General features: G+C 41.1%; 1 long non-coding RNA gene across 1 annotated transcript; it reads left to right on the top strand.

Moving 5' to 3' along the window:
* The first annotated feature begins 217 nt into the window (after nucleotides 1-217).
* On the top strand, nucleotides 218-21,121 carry LOC125774818 (uncharacterized). The gene is made up of 3 exons (XR_007421129.1): nucleotides 218-1,031; nucleotides 1,276-2,162; nucleotides 19,832-21,121. It is a non-coding gene; the product is annotated as an uncharacterized LOC125774818 (long non-coding RNA).
* Nucleotides 21,122-21,416: the final 295 nt, after the last annotated feature.

Raw genomic sequence — 21,416 nt, 5'->3', positions numbered from 1 at the left:
AATATCTCCGCAACAAACCCGCAGTACATTATCTCACGTGAAACAATAGGTGAAACAATGGAACTGCAATTTTTGCTAACGTTGGCTTTATTTTTTTTCTTTTTGGTCTGAGCTAACGAGTTAAAAAATATTGTTAAAGAGCAAATTAAAAGCCAGTTCGGCGATTGTCAAACCAGCAACATGATTTCTTGTCATGTTGTGTGCGCACCTTGCAACGAGCATACTTCACTAGCATACTGGTGTGTTGGTGAATGGCATCAATAGAAAATAGGTGGTGCGTTGTTTCCCTGACTGGTGTGCTTTTTCAAAGGCTCTTTTTCTATGGTCGAGACTACAGTGGATTCGCATTCGTGGTCACCTTGCAGCAGTCGCTAGGCTGTCGATTCCATCTTGAGGTAGTGCAGGGCATCCTGGAATCAAATCCAACGTACAAAAGCTTATCCAGTGGGTAGAAAGTTCCTCATCAACTATGGCATCTTGCGCCATAGCCCCAGGCCCAAATTATGGGATCGAGTCAGTGGCAAGAGTGTACAGTTTGTGGGAGGAATTGAAGCAAAATTAACATTGGCTGCTTTCGAATGAAACAGTTTACAACAACGAAAAAAAAAACCAACAGTGGAATAAAATTAGCAGGTGTATGTGTGCGTTCGATTGTGGTTGGTGCGTGTACGTGTGCGGGAAGTGTTGTGTTATAAAAGGTTTTTGGGTGAAATTTTACATCTTTCAAGAAAGGAAAAAAGAAAATCACTCCCTCTCAGATGAGAGCAAACACGACGTCGTGAGTGTGTGTGCGTGTGTGGTTATTCACGCAACGGTAGTGTTGGTGCGAGCGAAAATAATTCTGAAGTTGCGCCACGACGTCGTCGTACTGCTAGCGCGAAAGCAGCGGAGAGGAGATTGTGTTGTTTGAAAATAATACCACCCGTTCGTTGTATGGGTGTTTACATTTGTTTCTGTTTGATCGCGGCACAGCAAGGCAGCAAGCAGGAGACACGGGCAGTGGTTTTCTGGGCTCGCCGTCGTTGTTATTGGTGAGGCCGTTGGTTCGTTGTTGCTTTAGCAATTCACAATTTCCATTCCTCCGTTTCCTGTTTTCGTGCGTCTTGCAATTTTTTGAGACGATTTTTCCTCCACAATTGCAGTTTCTGCAAAACTTTGACGTACACGGCCAAAATTAAATCGATCGTTCGGAAAATACAATCATGCGCAAAATAAATACCAGTGCAAACGAGCTGGGGGCCAGTCCGCTTCATCCGATTTTGTTTGTGTTTTCAGGTGTGCTGCTGCTGCTTCGAGCTAGTGTCAAAAGTCGCTAGTGCATAGTGCACAACAAATAATGGCGAATCATAGTGCGTTGTGATAAGTGATTCGCAAAACGTCGCAACCCACGCAAGCCACAAAGTACACATTTAGTGCAAGCTTTTCCATTCTCCCGTTCTATAGGATGCATTTCTGCATTGTGTGATATTAAGAAAAGAGGGCGAAAAAATGATGTAAATTGTGTGCCCCTCCTGGTGCAAGTGTGTGCGTATGGGCGTGTATGTATGTGTGTCTCTATGTTTTACGGTTTCATGTGATGCGAAGTTTTTTGGCAACAAAGAAGTGAAGAAAGCGCCTACCAAGATGAAATACCTATTTTGATCGATGTCTTATCAGCTGTCAGCAAAAAGCAAAGCAAAATAATCGAAGCACCAGAAAAGGTCAAACGGTGAAAAGTGATAGTTGCACCAGTTTCCGTGTATTCCGTTTATAAGCGATCGAGAAAGAAGCCAGCCACCCAGCACAATCCAGCAGCTTCATCATCATCCAGCATAGTTTTGGGTTTTACTTTACCCATCAGCCAAGCCCTTTTGAAGCTGAAAACAAACATACAAACCTTGCCAGTTTTGACCTGCAGCGCAGCAGAGTGTGTTTGTACCTTCGTATTACTTTCTTGCTCGATCTTTCTGCAAGCCACATGCCAGAGGAGAGCGAGCGAGTGGCAAAGTACGAAGGACAGTAGGAAGGGAAAAAGGGAATCCGTTGGAGAGCATCGAAGCACCAGCATCGTTCAGCCGTACATACTGAAAAAAACGGAAATAATAAGCAGAATTTAGCGATTGCCGACCGTGCAGCAACCGAAGGCAGGCAGGATGTCGTCAAAAAACATACCAGCTGATAAGGTGAGTGGTTCAGAAATGTACTTAATTGCAGCTAATGACAAGGGCAAGCAAAACCCAAGTTGTTCTCCGTAAAGACAAGTTAACAAAATGTTCTATTTTTTTTTTTGAAATAGTGGAGAAAATTTTATCTAAAGGTTCTTGTCCATTCAAACCAGAAAATTTAATGAAAACAATTACCCAAATTAGGCAAAGTCTGGGTAATATTTTATAGAGAACGAATTTTCAAAATTCTATCTCGTAAAACAGATCCCTTTGAGCAGAATATCTTCGAAACAAATCAAATCGGGGTCCCCATTTTTGATAGCTGTTTGTTTCTTATTCGGCTCTCTTTGTTGTATTTTTTTATGAATAAAGAAAATGACATGAACTCTGTTTTCTAATGTATATTATTATTTTAGAAATCGACGAGTAAAAACAATGTTTAAATTCAGTCCCAAACGGCAGTGGAATTTGCCTTTCGATGACAACAATAAAAGAGTTGTTCCGGTAAACAAATTTGATGGACGATTAATTATGAAACAGGGAACGAAACCTTTCTGTGCCGCGGATAAAGAGTATTCAATTTGGGTCCGGTAAAGGACAGGGAGCCGTACAGTTCTCTTTGTTGTTACTAAATTTTCCTCCCATTATTTCGTAGGGATTTTGCTAACATCAATGATCACCCCGCGGCACTGATTGTTGCCGAAATCAATTAATTAACTAATGAGCAGCACGACGATAAATTAAGGCGATAACGAAGGGATATCATTTGTGTGCTTTTTTTCTTTTTCGTTTTTGGTTACTTTTGTTCCATTGACTCTTGGACAGAAAATGTGGGCGAAAATCGTATTTAAAAACACAAAAAGCCGATTTTGAACCATGCTTTTGTGCTTCTAGTTTGGCATGGTGTAGGTATAAATATGTAATTTTGATTCACTTGTGAATTTGCTTCATTTCTATGCTATTAATTATGCTAGAGGGAATTTTATTTGCTTGAAGAATGATTTTTTTAAAATAAAAATATGTGTTTGTTTCGCTTGCATTGGAACACATTTGGTGCAGTTCTGAGTAAAAATGCAAAAAAATGGTTCATTAAACTAGTTTGGATTTGTTCAGGAAGAACAAAGGCAAGCTTCCAAAACAGTGGCGAAAAAAAAACATCAACATCCGAGCATCGTTTTCTGTTATGGCTGCTTCCCCAAACCATTTGCTCTGCCAAATTTCACATTTCTGGAAAATGTGCCACCCGTTCCCTCGACTAATGGGGAAAAATTTCGACCCGGAATCCCGCTTGCCAACTGACGGTGGTAGTGCATGCGCGATGTAACCATCAGGACATGGAACCATCGTCCTTGCCATCATCATCATCATCATCATCGCCAACGGTATTCCGTGTTCTCTCAGCCTGTAGTCGGGTTGGCTCTCCGGTTCGCTCTCGCGTGTGAGCCGCGTAACCATTTATTCCTCGATCTACAGTGCCTTTTACGGCACGAGCATATTGTGGTATGATTTGGTTGGGTGATTTATGTTTTTTTTTCTTCCTCTTCCCATTCCAATGTACCGAAAGGGATTGATTTCAAAAACACATACAGCTTCACTCCCTTTGCAATATGGGCCATGCATCGAATGCATTTACTATCACGGCCAGTAACGGAAAAAATACAGTTTTTTATGTCACTGTGGATTTTACAATATTTCTATCTTTTTTTCTAATATGATTTCTGTTATCAACTTTCCGTTGTCAATCGAAATCCACACAACGTGATGATTCCTCCGCGTGGTGTGTGATCCCAATGGTGGTGGAAGTTGATTTGAATTGATTTTTATGTTTTTGTCTTGCCCTTTACTATTGCTAAAGCCCTCCCGCCACACGTTCATCAAGGCGTGGCTCGGGACAAATTTGATTACTCAATCTCAGCTGGGTGACAGCTTGGAGTAAATTGCTTCCCATTAAGTAGCGTTACACGACAGGGATAGGATATCTTAAACCAACCTTCCAAAGGGAATTATTCGCAAAAGAATGTTTCCTACATTCTGGCATCTTCCCTACGAAATTGCTTGGAGTGATAGTTTTCACAATGTGTGGACTTTTCACTTTCAAACAACACGCAAAACCTTCGATCGATCATGTTTTCGGTTGTAAGACATGATCAGGCCGTGAATGCCGTTGTCATCTGATGCTGCGAGTTCCACATGTGTTGTGGTAACATGTTTCACACTGATGGCGTCGGTGTATTATTTCGACCTCCTACCGACAACGACATTACGCGGCACAGTGAAGGTCGACATGGAGAGAAGTAAATGATGCAATGACTCTAGATGTCAGCTGCTGTCGCCCTAATATCATCTTGAGTATCCTTTTCTTATGTCATCCTCTAATAGTCTTGCCTCTCGCAGGGTTGTCTTTTTTCTTACTTTTATTTTGGGTGGAATTTCAAACTCTTTGAAACTTTCTCAAAATCCTCAATGGGATACAAGTGTTAATGTTGCATATGTGTAATTTACTTACCTCTAGTACACGCTTAGTTTTTTGGTATAATTAGTCAAATAAGTCTTATCTCAATAAACTCCCTGTTGTTTCCTAACTTCTTCAACTCGAGATAAAGTTTGATACAGTCGTTGCCACCAAATTTTGGCCGTAAGTCACAAATTTTTGACAGCGCTCAACAAATTTTGTCTGTAAAGCATCAATTTTTGATAGAGCGCACTAATTTTTGACTATAACGCACCAATTTTTGACTCTAAGTCACATATTTTTGTCCCTTATGCATCTGTTTTTGACACGAAATAAAAACAAGACCACTTCACTGTCTTACCGGAGAATTACGGATTATTGATTTATAACAGTGAAATTGCGTTAAAATTAACGAAATAATTATCTTAAAAATTAACAATTTTCTGATCTGTTTTTCTCGTTCAATCATACATGCATCATCATGATTCTTGTTTTCAAGCTTTCAACACGCTAACTGTAAACCAAATAATGAAGCAAACTGGTTGTCATGTGACAAAATTTGATGACTTACTGTCAAAAATAAGTGCCTTCGAGACAAAAATTGGTGACTTAGGACTAAAATTTGGTGGCAACGGCTGTATTTTGAAATTCAATTAAAATAAAAGAAAAACTTTCAATAAAATAAAGGGAAGAAGAAGAAGAGAAGTAATGTAATAATAATTCCATTTTCACAAAGACTTCTTCCTTCTTCAAGGTGAAATAAAATTGATTCATCATTTCGCCAATAGTCACTCAATTGATAGTGTTTAAAATTATACTATTTGCAAATTTCACAATTACTAGCTTGCTAGCTTCTCCAGTCTAACTGGAAAACGTGAAGCAGCTTTCGTTCAATGGGATTTCCCTCGTTTTTTTTTTTTGCTTTCCGTTTAGCACCGTATGCTTCTTTCGAGGGCTGTTCCCAGGGAACAGGCTTGATTGCAGTAATGGAATTCCTTTACAGTCCTCCCGAGTAAGCCTTCTTAACGTGGACTTACGCGCTATCGCTGGTTTCATAAGCCACCTTCCGCCTCACTATCGTACCGACAACCAACGCCACAGGGAACTCGAGTTCACTCGATTCGCTTGTTTGTTTAGATGTTCTTGAAGCGTTTTGCACTGCGAGAAGGTGGAAGGATTTTATTTCACTTTTTCCTCTTCAATGGTTTGCCTTTCCCTTTTATAAAGGCACACAAAGTGCATCAATTTCCCTTGAGTGCGCCGTGGAATGTTGTGTCAAGATAGGGAAGCGATCATTTTATCGTTCACGATGGGAAGCGATTCCCATTCTTTGCTGTTAATACTAGTTTTTTATTTTTGCAAAACTTTATTCTCGAATAAAAAATTGCATACCGTACAGTGTGGGTCATCTGGTGGTGTTGGTGGTGGTCCCGGTTGTGATTTGTTATCGACGAGCCACGCCCGCGGACGGCAAAGCATTGTGCGAAAAATGTCCCTTTCGTCCTATGATGGGTTGATTTTTCACTCTTCCCCAATGATGTGCTGAAACGACCGGGAGATTTTCAATTTTTTCCTCCTCAATTGTGTCCTTACGCGGAATCGAAGTACAAGGACAGGACGAGCATAAGACGAGCTGCTTTTACCATTTTTTTCTTTTATCCTTTTTCTGGGGGTTTTCCTTCCCGACCAGTGTGCTGAAACGCAGTGCACATACACAATAGGGTGAGCAAGGAAAATTAAATACCCGCAGTACGTGTGTTGGTGATTGGTAGAAAAGTTATCCCTCGCGGAAACGGAAACCCAAATGATGGGGTTGGAATGGAAAGCGAATGAAAAGAGACACGGTCCCGATCTGTTCCCCTTCATCAACAGAAAATGGCACGCGAGAAAAACACATCGTGTGGACAGCGAAACGAGATGAAAAATTTAATATCACTCGATAATGGTTTGGTGAAGATAAAAATCGCACCATAATGTAACAGAAGCAGGCTAAAAGTGGAGCATTAAAGTAATTTAATCGTGTAAAAATGGTCCGCGAACGTTGCGTACAAATGGAATTTAGCAAAGGAATGGGGTTTTTTTGTCCCTTCGGCAAAGTTTATTCGTAGAAGGAAATGATGAGTTATTCCGTGTCACTTGAGTGGTGTGGTGGCTTGTAATAGGTTTTTTTTTTGCCAAAGACGATTGAAGACAAATGTGGCCAGCATGGGGTTTGGTTCTGCTGTCCATAAAGTTGTGGCTGGTTCCAGTTTTATGTCTACCATCATTATCACGTTGGTAATGGTTTGTTATTGACGTGGGTTCTATAGTGTTGCATACTATTTTCTTCTACGTCACGTTAATGGATACGAGAAATGTCGCACAACGCGTTACATAACGTGCCTAGCGGGTGTCTAGGGTAAGGACACTAAGGCAAACGTAGTCAAAGGTATTATCAAATGAATTACAATGTAATTGCTACTTCTATGCGGCTGTTAAAACGCATCTCTCTGGAATATTTTCTCTGACTTGAGAGATAAAGATGAATCTCTGAAGATCTTTTAAAAGCCCATCGTTTGTCGAAGATTCATGATTTTACGCAGCATAAGCTGCATCACATTATACCCAAGTAAATTTACCATGCTGAAGGGAAAATGACTAGCAGTCACTTGTGGTCGACTTTGTACATCTTCCCATCACACTTAGTATCGTGAAAATCCCATCTAGTTCGTTCTTGCTTTACGAGACTTCGACTTTGAAACATCTCTAATTGGATATTGATTTCCAGCATTTCATGTTTTTAGCTTTTAGCATTTCATGTTTCAATCTTCAATTTTCCCGGAGTCGGAGTAATCCGACTCCGAGACATTTCAGAGTAACTTCGGAGTAACTATGGAGTAATTACTCCGGAGTAAACTTCTTAGTAAACTTCGGATTTACTCTGGAGTAAACTTCGGAGTTACTCTGGAGTACTCCGGAGTACTCCGGAGTTAAATCTGGAGTTACTCCGGACTACTCCCGAGACTCCGGAGTTAAATCCGGAGTTATTCCGGAGTTAAATCAGGAGTTACTCCGGAGCTAAATCCGGATTAATCTGGAGCAACTACCTCGGAGTATACTCCGGTTTTTGTACGTCGGAGTCGGAATGGATTCAAGGAGTTCCCATCACTAATGTGAACCGACAGCAACTAAACATGTAGAGAGTGTTTCATTCAATGGATCTAAGGAGATAATTTTAAAGACACAAAGTACAATTCAAAGACTCAAAGTAAAACGGGTCTCTCAACAAATCTCTCTCGATATATGCTCTGGGATGGCCGGATTGCGTACGATCAATTTTCCTATTCTCGTTTGCATTCCAAGCTTTGGCGTCCGTCAGTCAAGAAAGAAGACGTCACGAACGATTGAGCTTCCCCGGACTTAGACGAGTGACAGGAACGGCATAACCTGTGTGTGCTGCAGTGGGGAACAATGGCCATTATGAGCTATTGTTTGTTAAATATGTTGCCATTTGATGATACTATCGCGCGTATGTGTGTATCACTTACGCTCGCTTCCGTTATCTAAGGAGATTTCCGTTCACTTATTATTCGTGCTACGTTGGTCATTGTTGAGCCACGGATGTATTATGAACTTAGAAGGAAGGAATTACGAAGCTGTATGGTAAACCATACATATCATTAACCAAACAAGGCAGGATAAGATCTACTCAGACGGGTTTAAGCAAGTGTTTACACAATGTGCAGCCATCGTGTGAATAACCAAGTCAGTGGTTACAATATTGTTAGCACGAAAAAAAAAGTTTCTAATATCATGTTCAAAGGTTTGTACTTGTGAAAGGTTCCTAATAGCGATATGTTTTGTTGATTTCTGCTCGTCGATTAACCTTTTATGATTTGTTTGTTTTTATTACTTCCTTACCAAGTATTGTATGATATGTGATCTTGTCTGTATTTCTTTGTTATTCTCGTGTTTTATTTATTTTGCTAAATTGTTTGAAATCAGCAGATCATCATTCTACAGAAGCTTGACGTATTTGCAACTTGCTAGCACCGCCTTTAGCCTTTTAGACATCAAACTATCAACTCCTTGTTTTGTCGTTGCGCATCATGACCTTTTCGTTTTTTGGTTTTCCGTTTTATTTTATTCTCTCGTTCCTATATATACGTTTATCTCGTACGCACTTCTTTATTGTCGGCATTGTTGTTCGATACTTTTGGATTTTATTTTTTCTTACTAAAGAGCTTCTGTATCTTCTGTTGCGTGCATCTTCTCTGTGTGTGTGTTTTTTATTTTTATTTTTCTTATATGCAATCGATTCTTACCTACAAACAACAACACCAAATAGTAGCGTCCGTAGAACCCGGAGGCCGAAGAAAGAAATGAAGAATCGACGACGAAAAGATCACCTCTCTAATGTTATGGTTCAGGTGGGCAAATGGGTTTAAGCAAATGGGGGAGATTTTTTTCCAATGCTTCTAGAATTCAAATCTCCAGCATGAATTTCAATGATAGAGAAAAGGTGAATGGCATGTCTGTGGTTTTTTATTCTTCGCTTCCAAAAACTCAACCGCGTGTGGGGATTTGATGTTGATCATCACGATTGTGGTGCTACGCAACTTTGCCGTACAATAATCATGGTTTCAACTGTGGATACGCTTTTGGATACGTTCGTACTCGGATGAAACTCTGTTTCCATCTATTTATCTATCATTCGTCCCCTACTCCTTCATTCAATCAATGACCATTAAAGGGAGATTATGCTCTACACTTCAACACCGTTCTACCTGCTCGTTACGAAAGATGCTGTTCGGAGGTTTTCTTCTGTTAAGAGTTCACTTTTCTCAAATAAAGAAAAAAAGAAACGCGTAGAAAGCTAGCTATACTCCGTTTGAGCAGGCAGAGGTTCTATTGTACTTTCTGTTTGTTGTTGATGTTCGTTTAGCAAAAGGTCAATGGCTAGATGCGGCTTTCTTCAACCGCTTCTAGCTTTTTATTTCACGTGGATCATGAACGCATGATACATTTCAAATATTGCTTTACAGCTTCTACATTTAAAATAAGATATTTTAATACTTGTTAAACATTAATAAAATTGCACAATAAATGTTTGTATTTAATGTGAAGTTGAGCATATTATTCCTAATCCGTCTTAGTCTTATTATCGATCATCATGTTTTATTCAAATCGAAGGAGATTTGCGAAATGTTCGTGATATTTTTTCCTCAACGCATGGTAGTATATGCTCCAAGCTCCAAGTTCGATAGCAAGATGTCTCATAAAAATCGGCTCATAAATCTACCTCTTAGTGGATTGCGAGACTTAGGGAAAGGAGAATGTAAAATGGCGGGTCGCGTGGAGACCCGTGGAGTCAACATAGGAAGGTGCAAAAAAAAATTGTGTCGTTGCGCAAGCCACATTTACGAAGCAATAATTAAAGGGAAAATTCAATCAATATTTGCTTACATACCAACACGACGTGCACAGGTTGTGTAGCGTGTGTACACGCCGGTTGGGTGGTATGTGTTTGCATGCTTGCAGATGTGCCTGTCGTAATGCTGCACGGTGCCCTTCTTGAGTAGTCCCTTTGCCCTGGAAATCTCCCACCGTAAATCATGCTCCTTCAGATGATTGCCAATGTTGATCCGTCGCACCCACAAGGCGGGGGTACGAGACCCAGTGTTAAATTAAACAATCGATACTGACCGGGCTGAATGTTCATGTTTCGCAAGAAGAAATATGTTTATGCTTGTTCGGAGGGAGAGAGAGGGAAAAAATCCGCCTTGCCCACAGGTTCCATAGTCGCGCAACCAACCAACTCTGTGTGACCTTCGTATGCTGACGCAGAGCCATGGGAGTGTGTGTGTGTGATTTTTATGTTATTTTCATTTGGTAAAACAACGTTATTCATCTCAATGACGACTCCATCGAAAAGAGGAAAGCATTCCGATGTGTTCGCGGAGCCACTTCTCGTAGCACGGACCCCATCATCCATGCGAGCGAGACAGACGGACCGCTAAAAACCTTCCAATTAACCGGTCACTCGCGTGATCACATCATCATCGATTGGACGTATTTTTTTTTTTTTTTGCATGCCACAAGTGTGCGTGAGTGCGTGTCGCAATTGGTGTCAAAAGTAGCGACAGTGTGTTATTGTTCCAAGGTCGATCGATCGCGCCGGTTTCGAACAGATCGAATCCTCTGTCAGGCGAAGTTCAATGGGCGATTTCGCGGTTTGCGTTTCCCAAATACTAAACCAGAACACTATGGAAGACTCTCATCCCGGTTTCATCGAGTTCCTCGTGCGATGCTGGAGAGCTTCTGGCATGTTTCACTCAACGCATAACGCTCGTTACGCTGCATTTGGACTTTGCGATGGTACACAACGTGGTACCTTGAATAGCAATCTGCGTTACTCAACAGATCGTACCAGATCTAGGGTAATTCGGTTCAATTGTGTCATCAATGTTATTGATTCGTATTGTTGAAAGCAACATTCGAACTTTTGCAGAATTGAATTAAAGTTTGTTATTGTTAAGGAAATTCCGTTTGGCATTGTTTGTTTCGCTTTTGGTCAAACTTAACAAGCACTTACATCACTATAAGAGAAATAACACGAACCGGAAATGACAGCAAACCACGTAATGTTTGGGGAGCAAAAATAACAATTATTTGCTTTCCATATTATCCAATTAAAGTACAGTAGAACGTCGATTATCCGGGGTGCTCGGGACCGGACTAATGCCGGTTAATCGATTTCCACGGATAATAGTCCCTTAAATAGCAAGGACATTTCTATATCTAGATAAAGCGTATATAGTATTTATATACTATACTATGGTGATTCTTTTTGATGCTAAAAACGATTCTGGATCAAGCAAATTATTATCAAATAAGAATTATAATTTAGAACGTAAAATCAAATCATTTCAAATATATCGTTTGGTGACGAGTTTAATCATTTTAACCAACCTGACATCAGTACAAATGTTCACCACGGTTGAACAGCTGTCAATTTTCGGCGCACGGTTAATCCGCCCCCGGATAATCACCGTTCTACTGTATTTACAGAAAACAAACATAAATTTCTGTTGATTTTTGCTAATCGTATGGTTTGACAGACGAGCGTTACAGAGCGTTACAGAGCGAAGATATCTGATTGATAGAATCCATTTATCAGGGTTAGTTCGACGATTATCGTTCAATTATCATTCGACCTTCGACATCGTGCCGTCATTTTCATACTTTGAAAGTCTACCTTGCTCTACATTCGCTGCATCTGTTCCATTGGTGCGTTTGCGAGAGTTTCTTTCGAAAGTCACCTTTCACCTTGAAGTGGTTTGATTTTTGCAGTTCCGCTTGGATTTGGCCGCTTTGGCTAGACAAGTTCCATTTGCTGCACCACTTTTTGGTTGGTTGTTATTATGAAGCGCATCCTTCGATCGAAGCTGATCGGTGATGACCTTCGATAAGTCGCGTTTCTCTTAAACTTCGCGGCGAAATCGAGTTCGTGACCATCATCGTACGTAATGGAGCATGTGTCGAAGAACGTCTTCGCGTGCCACGGTGGTAGAACGTACGATATTCTGCGGTGGAAAACAATTAAATCGATTCTTTGCCACCCCCTTCGGGGTAGTGCTGCTGAAGTGAAGTTCGCGTACGCACACGTGCAAATAAAGGAGAGCAAAGGTTGCGCGTGCGGTAAGTAGCGAAGTGTGCAGCGTGTATCATATGCACCAGATCTTGTCCGAGGAAACACGCTTCCATGGGTGCTGATGATGCGTTGAAGCTAAATTTGTAGTTTACGCCATGGTACAATGCAAATGGCCGATGTCCTCGTGTGCATCGCAGCGCAAACGGAAACGCATATCTTCGCACGTCCACAGCCAGTTGCATTGAAACAGATTGAATCTCTGTTATAAGCCTCAATATACTATTTCTAATAAATCTTGTATTTAAGAGCATTTTTGTGTATTTAAAAATTATTTCTTAATAAGTACTAACTTCTTCACGCGGATTAAGTTAACTACTGTGAGTACTGCTGGCGGAAGAAAATGATGCCACATGATACACCCATGCCCATTAAGGTTATCATTTGTTTTTACACTCTGAATGGAAAATAGTATCTTGACAAGATTGCCAGGCCCAGGAAGAAAACTGAAAGCGCATAAATATTGTGTTGCCACTGCGCACCCAGAAACGAGTGGGAAGTGATCGGTCAGCTGACCAAACCACCCAGCTGAACACTCCTCTATTGTGTTGCATACCGATGGGGGCTAACGGGATGAATCGGCTCCCTCTGCCCCATGCCATGAATCTTCCACCTCCAATGTACGGAATAAGCGTGTCCGAATTGCGCATTTGCGATGCGATGTTTGCCTGTGTTCCTGGTACCAGTGTTCGGATTGGCCTGATTCGTTTAGCGGCAAAAAAAAACGGGCTGAGTCCTACAAAACAGCGAAGCGACATCTCATGAACGAAGAAAAGCCGGTCGGTGTAGATTCCTTCGTCTGCCTGCCGATGGTGTACCGGTGGTAGCGAGATGGTGCTTATACATTAAATGCAAGCACCTTCGGCGAGGAATCGGAACGTAATTGACCCAGTTCCAGCGGCACTACACTGCGGCCAATTGCCACTTGCTTACGGTGTGCGCCAGGCAAGCCAGCCGTGCCATATTTATGCGAGCGATTTAGAGCCACAAAACGAGTGCTCGTCCGGCACGCGGTGTCTTCCTTTTTCTTGCTATTTATGCTACGGAATGCAACTGTGCGCTGTGCGCTGTTGGGTCGTGGAAACAAGCCGCCGCATGACCTCCTAAAGGTGTGCGTTTAAGACATCTAGAGGCGATCCAGTTGGTTGATGGAGCGACATCTGCGAGAAAAATGTTGGTTTATGTTTCTTTAAAAAAAATCGTCTGTTAGTTGACACGGAAATGCGGGACAGTGTTTTAATAATGCATTAACATTTCATCTGCAGAATTGAACACTCTGTTTGTGTTGAAGTGATTTATTTTGAATGTTTTGCAAGAGTGTTCGGATTAATGTTTACCCGAATTGAAGCTCGATTGAAAAAAAAAGATAATTTTACATAGAACCGGTTACATTACATAAACTTTTGACCCGCTTATACAGAAATGTAGGTCAGTAATATAGAATCCTTGTGAGCTTCTCCTTTTCTGCGAAAATTCTCTTTGGCTTTTTCAAAGCGCACATCAGTTTACAAATTTTCACACTAGTCCAGTTGATGCCTTGGTTTTTTTTGGGAAATTTAGCACAATTTTAAAAATTGATTTATTTTGATGCGAATTGGTTGCAATAAGTTACTTTTCACTCAAATAATGCTTTAAATAGAAGAAAGCATAAAAAATAAGAAAAAAATAAAAAAATTCTGAAAACCCGAAAATTTCTTAAGGGGTTAGCCTTGGTTTTTTTTTTGGGAAATTTAGCAAAATTTTAAAAATTGATTTATTTTGATGCGAATTGGTTGCAATCAGTTTCTTTTCACTCAAATAATGCTTTAAATAGAAGAAAGCATAAAAAATAAGAAAAAAATAAAAAAAATTCTGAAAACCCGAAAATTTCCTAAGGGGTTAGCCTTGGTTTTTTTTGGGAAATTTTGCAAAATTTTAAAAATTGATTTATTTTGATGCGAATTGGTTGAAATAAGTTTCTTTTCACTCAAATAATGCTTTAAATAGAAGAAAGCATAAAAAATAAGAAAAAAATAAAAAAATTCTGAAAACTTGAAAATTTCTTAAGAGGTTAGCCTTGGTTTTTTTGGGGAAATTTAGCAAAATTTTAAAAATTGATTTATTTTAATGCCAATTGGTTGGAATAAGTTTCTCTTCACTCAAATAACGCTTTAAATAGAAGAAAGCATAAAAAATAAGAAAAAAAAAAAATAAAAAAAATCAAAAAACTTGAAAAATTCCTAAGGGGTTAGCCTTGGTTTTTTTGGGAAATTTAGCAAAATTTTAAAAATTGATGTATTTTAATGAGAAATGGTTGAAATAAGTTTCTTTTCACTCAAATAATGCTTTAAATAGAAGAAAGCATAAAAAATAAGAAAAAAATAAAAAAAATCTGAAAACCCGAAAATTTCTTAAGGGGTTAGCCTTAACTTTTTTTTGGGAAATTTAGCAAAATTTTAAAAATTGATTTATTTTGATGCGAATTGGTTGGAATGAGTTTCTTTTCACTCAAATAATGCTTTAAATAAAAAAAAGAATAGAAAATAAAAAAATCTATAAATTTGAAATTCTCCTAAGGCAAACGCGACAATTGCTAAGCATGTAGTGATGGGGTTAGCTGATATCCCACAAGACGTTTCTGACATTTTTCTACCATTAAAATTAAATAAAATAAGACACAAGATGAGACGAATGACACATGATGACAGTAATGTATCGGGGTAGCATATTGCAGAAAAGGAAGGAACATATTCTATTGCGCCAGATCGGCAGAAATAGATCGGCCATAAGGTACGTTCTGATCTGACACCGATTCCGAACACGCACACGTGCCTTCCAATTCCAGGAATTTTCGTTCGACTGGAATAGAATCGAAGATAAATTTGGGCCCCCTCCCGCCCCCCACCACGCCTCTGTTCAGCCGACCCGGAAAGCAGCAAATTCGCAGATCGATATCAAATCGCCCATTTATACCGATGGTGGGAATCGCATTCCGAACCTGCCCAAAACAACAATCCATTAATTTATTATTTTGCCAAACCATCGTGTGCACCCGGGTAGAGCGAGAGAGAGAGCACTGAGCCCGGTACGGCCAAAGGTGTATAGAACGTACCCCAATACAGAAGGCACACGTAGAAAATGGCTAGGAAAAATGATGAGATACAAAAGGGAGCAAGGTGAGGAAGCGAGACGGGCGATGAAAGGAGGCTGCCCAATTTTCCCCGTGGCATATCTATGATTTATTCTACGACCGGAACGAAATGGCCATTGTCGGTGGGAAGCTTTCAAAACAGTTAAAAGCATTCGGGCTATCGCGATGGGTTATGGTTGCTTTGGGACCTGCCAGAAACATGGAGAAGGAGGGAATGGGTTTTTGGTGTGATGAAAGCAATAAGGACGTTCCTTTCTGCTCTCCGCAAACACTTCGCAACCCATTCAGGTCGTTCCGGAGCAATGGAAAAGTGGTACGATTTTGAAAACGCACAATTTTTGGCGAAACACTCTAGCGTAAAAGGTTTGTGGGGGAGTCCAGGAAATAAGGATATTGAGGGGCTGTGAAGGGAACAAAGAAAATGTTGACTTTTCATTTTCACCTTCACACGCAATTTTAGCCACACTATGTCAATGGGGGAGAGAAGGGGGAAGGCAAACTGTTTTAAGGTTAGGGTAAAAGGAATTTTGAACCATTTTCCTTTCCCCAATCAGCAATGTGTCATACGTTAGCTTTCCTGCCTGTGTAGTAATTTCGAATACGTAAATAAATTGTCCTTTTACCATTCGAATGGTACGTAATGTGTATGTATATGACTTGATGAACGTTTAAAAGCACGAAATGATAATTACTGTGAATTAATTTTCATATTTCTGTTTTAGTATCGTTGTATTATTCAATTAGATTAATTCTACAACACGATAATCAATGCTACAGCTAATAAATGATTAATATCATTCCACGAGTTTATGTGATAAGTTAATTAGCAAGTTCTTGTGTTTTTGTTAATTTAATTTTGTTTCCCTCCACTTTATATAAAAAAATTTGCACTTTTTGGCCTTAAGCCTTCAAGTGCGTGACCTACAAAAAGAAACAATGCATAACTTTAAATCACAACCGACTCACTCACTCAACTTATAGAGTCAGCTGACACAAGGTAACTTGTTCATCTGCAAAAACCAAAAACAAAAACCAGCTGCTGCTGCGTGCTCTCCATTAATCGGTAAGACGCTCACATACCGTGGGAGATAGTGTCACCGTTGCGTGAACTTTTTTTGGAAACTTTATTCAATGTAAGGAACGACATTGAGCCTCGTGGTACACGTGTGCATTCCGGTTGTTTGTGTTTTTTTTAAATCCTCTTATGGCCTTCAAAAGCTTTCGGAGCTTGGCAAAAAAGAGAGAATGTGTTTGAAGGAGAAACGCTCGGTTTGTGTGTTAGGCGTGTTAGTATATTTCACCGATCATTCCTGTACATTCCATCGATCTGCCTGGCATGATTCGGTTCTGGGCTTATAATGCTCAAACGTTTGTTTGTTAGGATTGTCAAGTGCAAAATGCGAATGTAAACAATCTCAAGATTGCTTACTTACCGCGTTGAACGAATACCTAAACCCGTGTTGTCGTCAATTCACTTACAGTATTGCAAGACTGTTAGTACTACACTCTTTACTGTACAGTAATGCATCGTTTGGTTGCTTCTTTCTACGCTTTTTTGTGTTGTTGTTTAATGTGTTTTAGCACTGCTTGTACAACTGTGTTTAAGGTTTATTTTCTTAGCGCAAGACTGTTCGTCGTAGGTCAGAAGAAAAGAAATTTTCCATTTAGTGTAATACAAACATACTTAACGAGGATACATTAAAGGGCTTTTTTTAGAAATTGCGTTTAGTTAAGTGAAGGGCAGTGTTAATTAAACATTTAAAATGGCTATTAAGATTTTGTATTTATCATGAAGTCAAAAACAGCTTAAAATTCTCAACACAATGTTGGTTCATATGTACACAGATGGTCTGCTCCGGTCCCCAGACGGGATTCGATACCCGACCTTCGGTGTATTAGACCGAAGGCCGATGCATAATGCCATGGGACGATTTTGTTCTAGTGCTTCCAAAAGTCGTACAGTTGGTTTTGGTTATTTCTCATTGAACTGGAAAAACAAATGAAATAATATTAAAATGTAATAAACAATTTTTACCGTCAAAGTTAATGCCAAATCGTTAACTCAGCAAAGGAAATGAAGTTTTTAAATTCATATAGATCATGCAAATTGATCACGACTGGAAACCATTTCAAGAATGGCAGTTTTTTTCATCTTTTTAAATGATTCATACCAACGAAAAGATTCACCTCGTTATCTGTGAATTGGTTTCCTGGGACAGAAAACCTAAACAACAACCACTCCTCTTCATTCACACAAGTACGTTCGTCTGAGAGAGTAAACATTGGCCCGAGACAACCCCATCTGACAACAGGAAATGTTGGTTTGGCGTAAAGTTACGACGAAAAAAAAATGAAACCATTTCATAAAGTGGTCTGAGAAAAGACTCTTGACTGCTCGAATTTTCGCGATGGAATGAATAACGTACGGATGCGTGAGGAAGGTGGAGGAGGATAAGGCAACCCAGTAGTAACACCGTTGTAAGAGGTGTGTAGAGTAATTAACATATAATAAGATCGCACAGTCAAGACGATTACGACGACCGCCTCCGCTGGTACACCGATTTTGCTTCAGGGCGAAATCATCCCCAATTGGCGGGCCTGCAGACTGTGAATAGGAAATTCCGTGGCACACGGCAACACAAAGAGGTCATTGTTTTGCCGTGGCGTTGCGCAGTTTTTTCTCCACCAACTGCACCAACCCAGCGAAATCCAACCACCCACCCCCTTTGGTTGCTTCTTGCGCCGTGTGTCGGTCGCGGCAGCTGACAGCAGCGGTTTCATTCGCTGCCGACTGTCTGATCGGGCGCCTTTTTCATCTTTTCCGGTGTGCATTTGTGTGTGTGTGTGGGTTTTTTTTATTTGACACCCTCTTCTCCCTCCTCTTTCCCCTTCTCCACCCAGCGCTTTCGCTTTTCGCGCTTTAGCCGTTTGTGGGGGGGTTATGGGCCGTTTTTGTTGCTGCTTCAGCGCATTTTTCCACCCCGAGGGCTGTGATTGCTCAAGAGACTCAACACACACACCCCACTTTTGCTGAATGGTGATCTGGGAGGATGGAAACCTCCCGACCAAAGGTTTGCTGATGGCACTGATTCTGAGCAGCGAACCAACGAACCGGTTTTGCGATCGTGGAATGGCGCAAAGGAAGGACCTCGGGAATGCCTTCGGATCGGGTTCGTCAGTAGCGGGCTAATGATAATAATCTTCCTAATGAATGCGACAAAAACCTTCGCTTCGTTTGAAGGCATCATGGACCGTGTGCATGAATGTTTCACGAAGGGAAAACGCACCGATTTTTGTGAGGAGGAAAAACACAATTCACTCCCACCCACCACTCCCTCACTACAGGTTGTAGCTTTTGTTTTTGTTCTGATTTAATATTTTGCCCCGGGTTAAGCCGGGTTCCGCCGTTTGTCTGTCACAACATGTAACTAGTCTCGCCGTTCTGTGGTGATAATCAGTTTCAGAATAAAGGCAATCGGAACCGTTCCCATGATTTACACCCAAAGGCATCTTGAGTTTGTGCGAGTTTTTTCTTTCGATTTCGCCTTAGACTTGATACGTGCGAGATGGACCTACTTCTCACTCGCCGTTTCTGTCAACACAGCCAGCGCGTGGTGGATGGGAACGAGTTTTTCACTCACTGCACTGATCGCCGCGAAGGGCACAGGTTTCTGTTCCGTTTTGTTGTATTCCTTTTGCAGCAAGGGTGGTTGGCGATGTGTGATGCACTTTGCAAAGCTGCCACCACCACCATCGAGCGATCGAGCGCACATTCTCCGGTCCCATCTAGTGCGTTCCCATGTTCGCGCAAAATTGCGGCCACCAGCCCGTAAAGGCCGGGCCGACTCTCTTCTGTTTTTTTTTCTCAATGTTTTCCACCTCACATTTCCCACTGACCTGCTCCGGTTGTTGTACGCGCGTTGTGTTTACATTTGCGCTCCGTTAGTTGATACAGTTCCGATAAGCCGGTGGACCTTCAGGCAGCTGCGGTTTGGGTTGGGTGGCTGTGAGTGTGTTTTTTTTAAACCGTTGCCCTTGCAATTCAAACCGGATTAAAATGGCTGTCAGTGATAGTTCCATCGCATCGCTGCTTATCAGCTGCAGTTCAATCGGTTACGATCACCGGATCTTAGCGTTTTTGGTATGGACGTATCAAACGTACAAAAATCCCACTTCTAATCTTTGTTAGCTTGGGGGGCACTCGATTGCAATTAAGTCGATTAAACAGGAAACATTATCTAACGCTGTACTGCGTCGTGTTTAGTTTATAGTTTAAAAATCGTGTAAAACCCACTGGAGAACTGGAGCTTTCCGAACTGACAGCTCGTTTCCATATGTTTTTGTTTTCTCAAAATGTCTGCCGATTTAACTTCGCCAACTAACTTTCTTTTTCATTTTTCTCCATTCGATTTCAGGTAAGCAAAATCGCAAAACCCCAACTTGGCGTCCGTTCGTTGCGCAAACTATAAAAACCTCATGAGCAACCGAGCAGAAGAAACGCGCAAGATCCTCAGGAGATCCAGGGATGTCGGTGAGATGGTATTCACCGTTTGTTGGGGTTTTGGTCGGTGTCTTCCGCATTGTAGACATCGGTGGGCTCCATCTTGTCGTGATCCATTTCCAGTGCCTTCCATCCAGAAATGAACCATTTCCTAGTTCCTCGCGATATCGTTGCCGTGTGCATAATTGAAACTTTTCCCTCGGGTGGGTTTAGTTTGGTAGTAGTAGTGGTGTTCACTCTTACAGCTCCCATGGAACGCACATTGTCTTCACTAGTCTTCGAGGGTAGTGGGTTTTGGTTCCGTAATCCACTCCGTTGACAGCAGAGGGGAGATAGACTTTAATGACAGACAGATCGCGGCGAAGGCGGAAAACTTTCTCCCAAACGTCACCGGTTGCGGTGACGGTTGTGTGCAGTGTAGTGAGGCAAGTTTTCCATTTCTGTCAAACGGTCTCAGGGAACTGGGTGCTTCTTTTCCTACGCAGCAAAGTTTGCGAAGCGAGGCACCGGTTTCTGCTGCGGACAAGCAGACTGGATAGGTGTGCAGTCCGTGGGCCATCATTGCAAAATTTCTTCGTTTGTGCTCGTATGTTACGTTGGATTGTAAGAGATATTCGTTTATCTTGGGTATATGTATTTGTAGAAAAGTAAATTTATAAGAATTCTTCAAGTGAGATTATTTCTCAGTTGGAATCGTAGGAATATCTTGAACATTATAACATAAAACATTAACAGAACCTAAATGGATGCCCAGCTATTTATTGTTTGGTTTAATTGTGGCATATATTGAAACATTTTCAATCGATTCTTTACGTCTGAAATTTGTTCAGTGTATGCCACGTTTTGCTTTCAAGCTACTGTGCGATGGAAGCGTTTGAAGTTACCACACAGCAAACATGACGTTGAGTAAAGCTCGAACACGAGCTCGCTCAGACTGTTTTTCCAAGTCTTCAGGCTGTGTCGAACTATTGGTTATGAGTGTTTTACGAAAACCTGTTCCTTCCTGGGCAGAGACCGCAACAACCACTCTTCGCAAGCTGTTGCGCAGAAAATCACATCGCTCGATGACGAAACGGTCGGTCGCGTCGGAAACGCGATTCGCTGCCGTTCCGTGGCGAGACGAATGAAATCAGCGCTAATTATTGACCGAGTCACCGAGTCAGAGGGAGGAGTAGTAGGTAGCAGTACGTAAGTAGAGGACATTTACTGTCGCTATCGGTCACCGGTATTGGCGGTCGATGGTAGACCGTGCTGTTGAAACTCTCTCGTCGGTGACCCATTGAGACACGCACCTAGGAAAGGTTCGTTTTTCCTTAGCGACGTCCATGATTAGCCGTCCATCGCAACCATCCATCCGAGTTGGTGATCATGGTGCCCATATTTGGATGGTGGCATTTTCTATGCGCGATGATACGCAAAGATGTACGGTTGCTTAACAACGATGAAAACGATGGTAACACGGCATCTGATAGTAGTAAACGTGGTTTCAATTTAACTTA

Source organism: Anopheles funestus, chromosome 2RL, assembly GCF_943734845.2.
Source record: "Anopheles funestus chromosome 2RL, idAnoFuneDA-416_04, whole genome shotgun sequence".
Taxonomy (NCBI): Eukaryota; Metazoa; Arthropoda; class Insecta; order Diptera; family Culicidae; genus Anopheles; species Anopheles funestus.
Note: the sequence above shows the minus strand (reverse complement) of the source record. Positions and strands in the feature narration are given on the sequence as shown.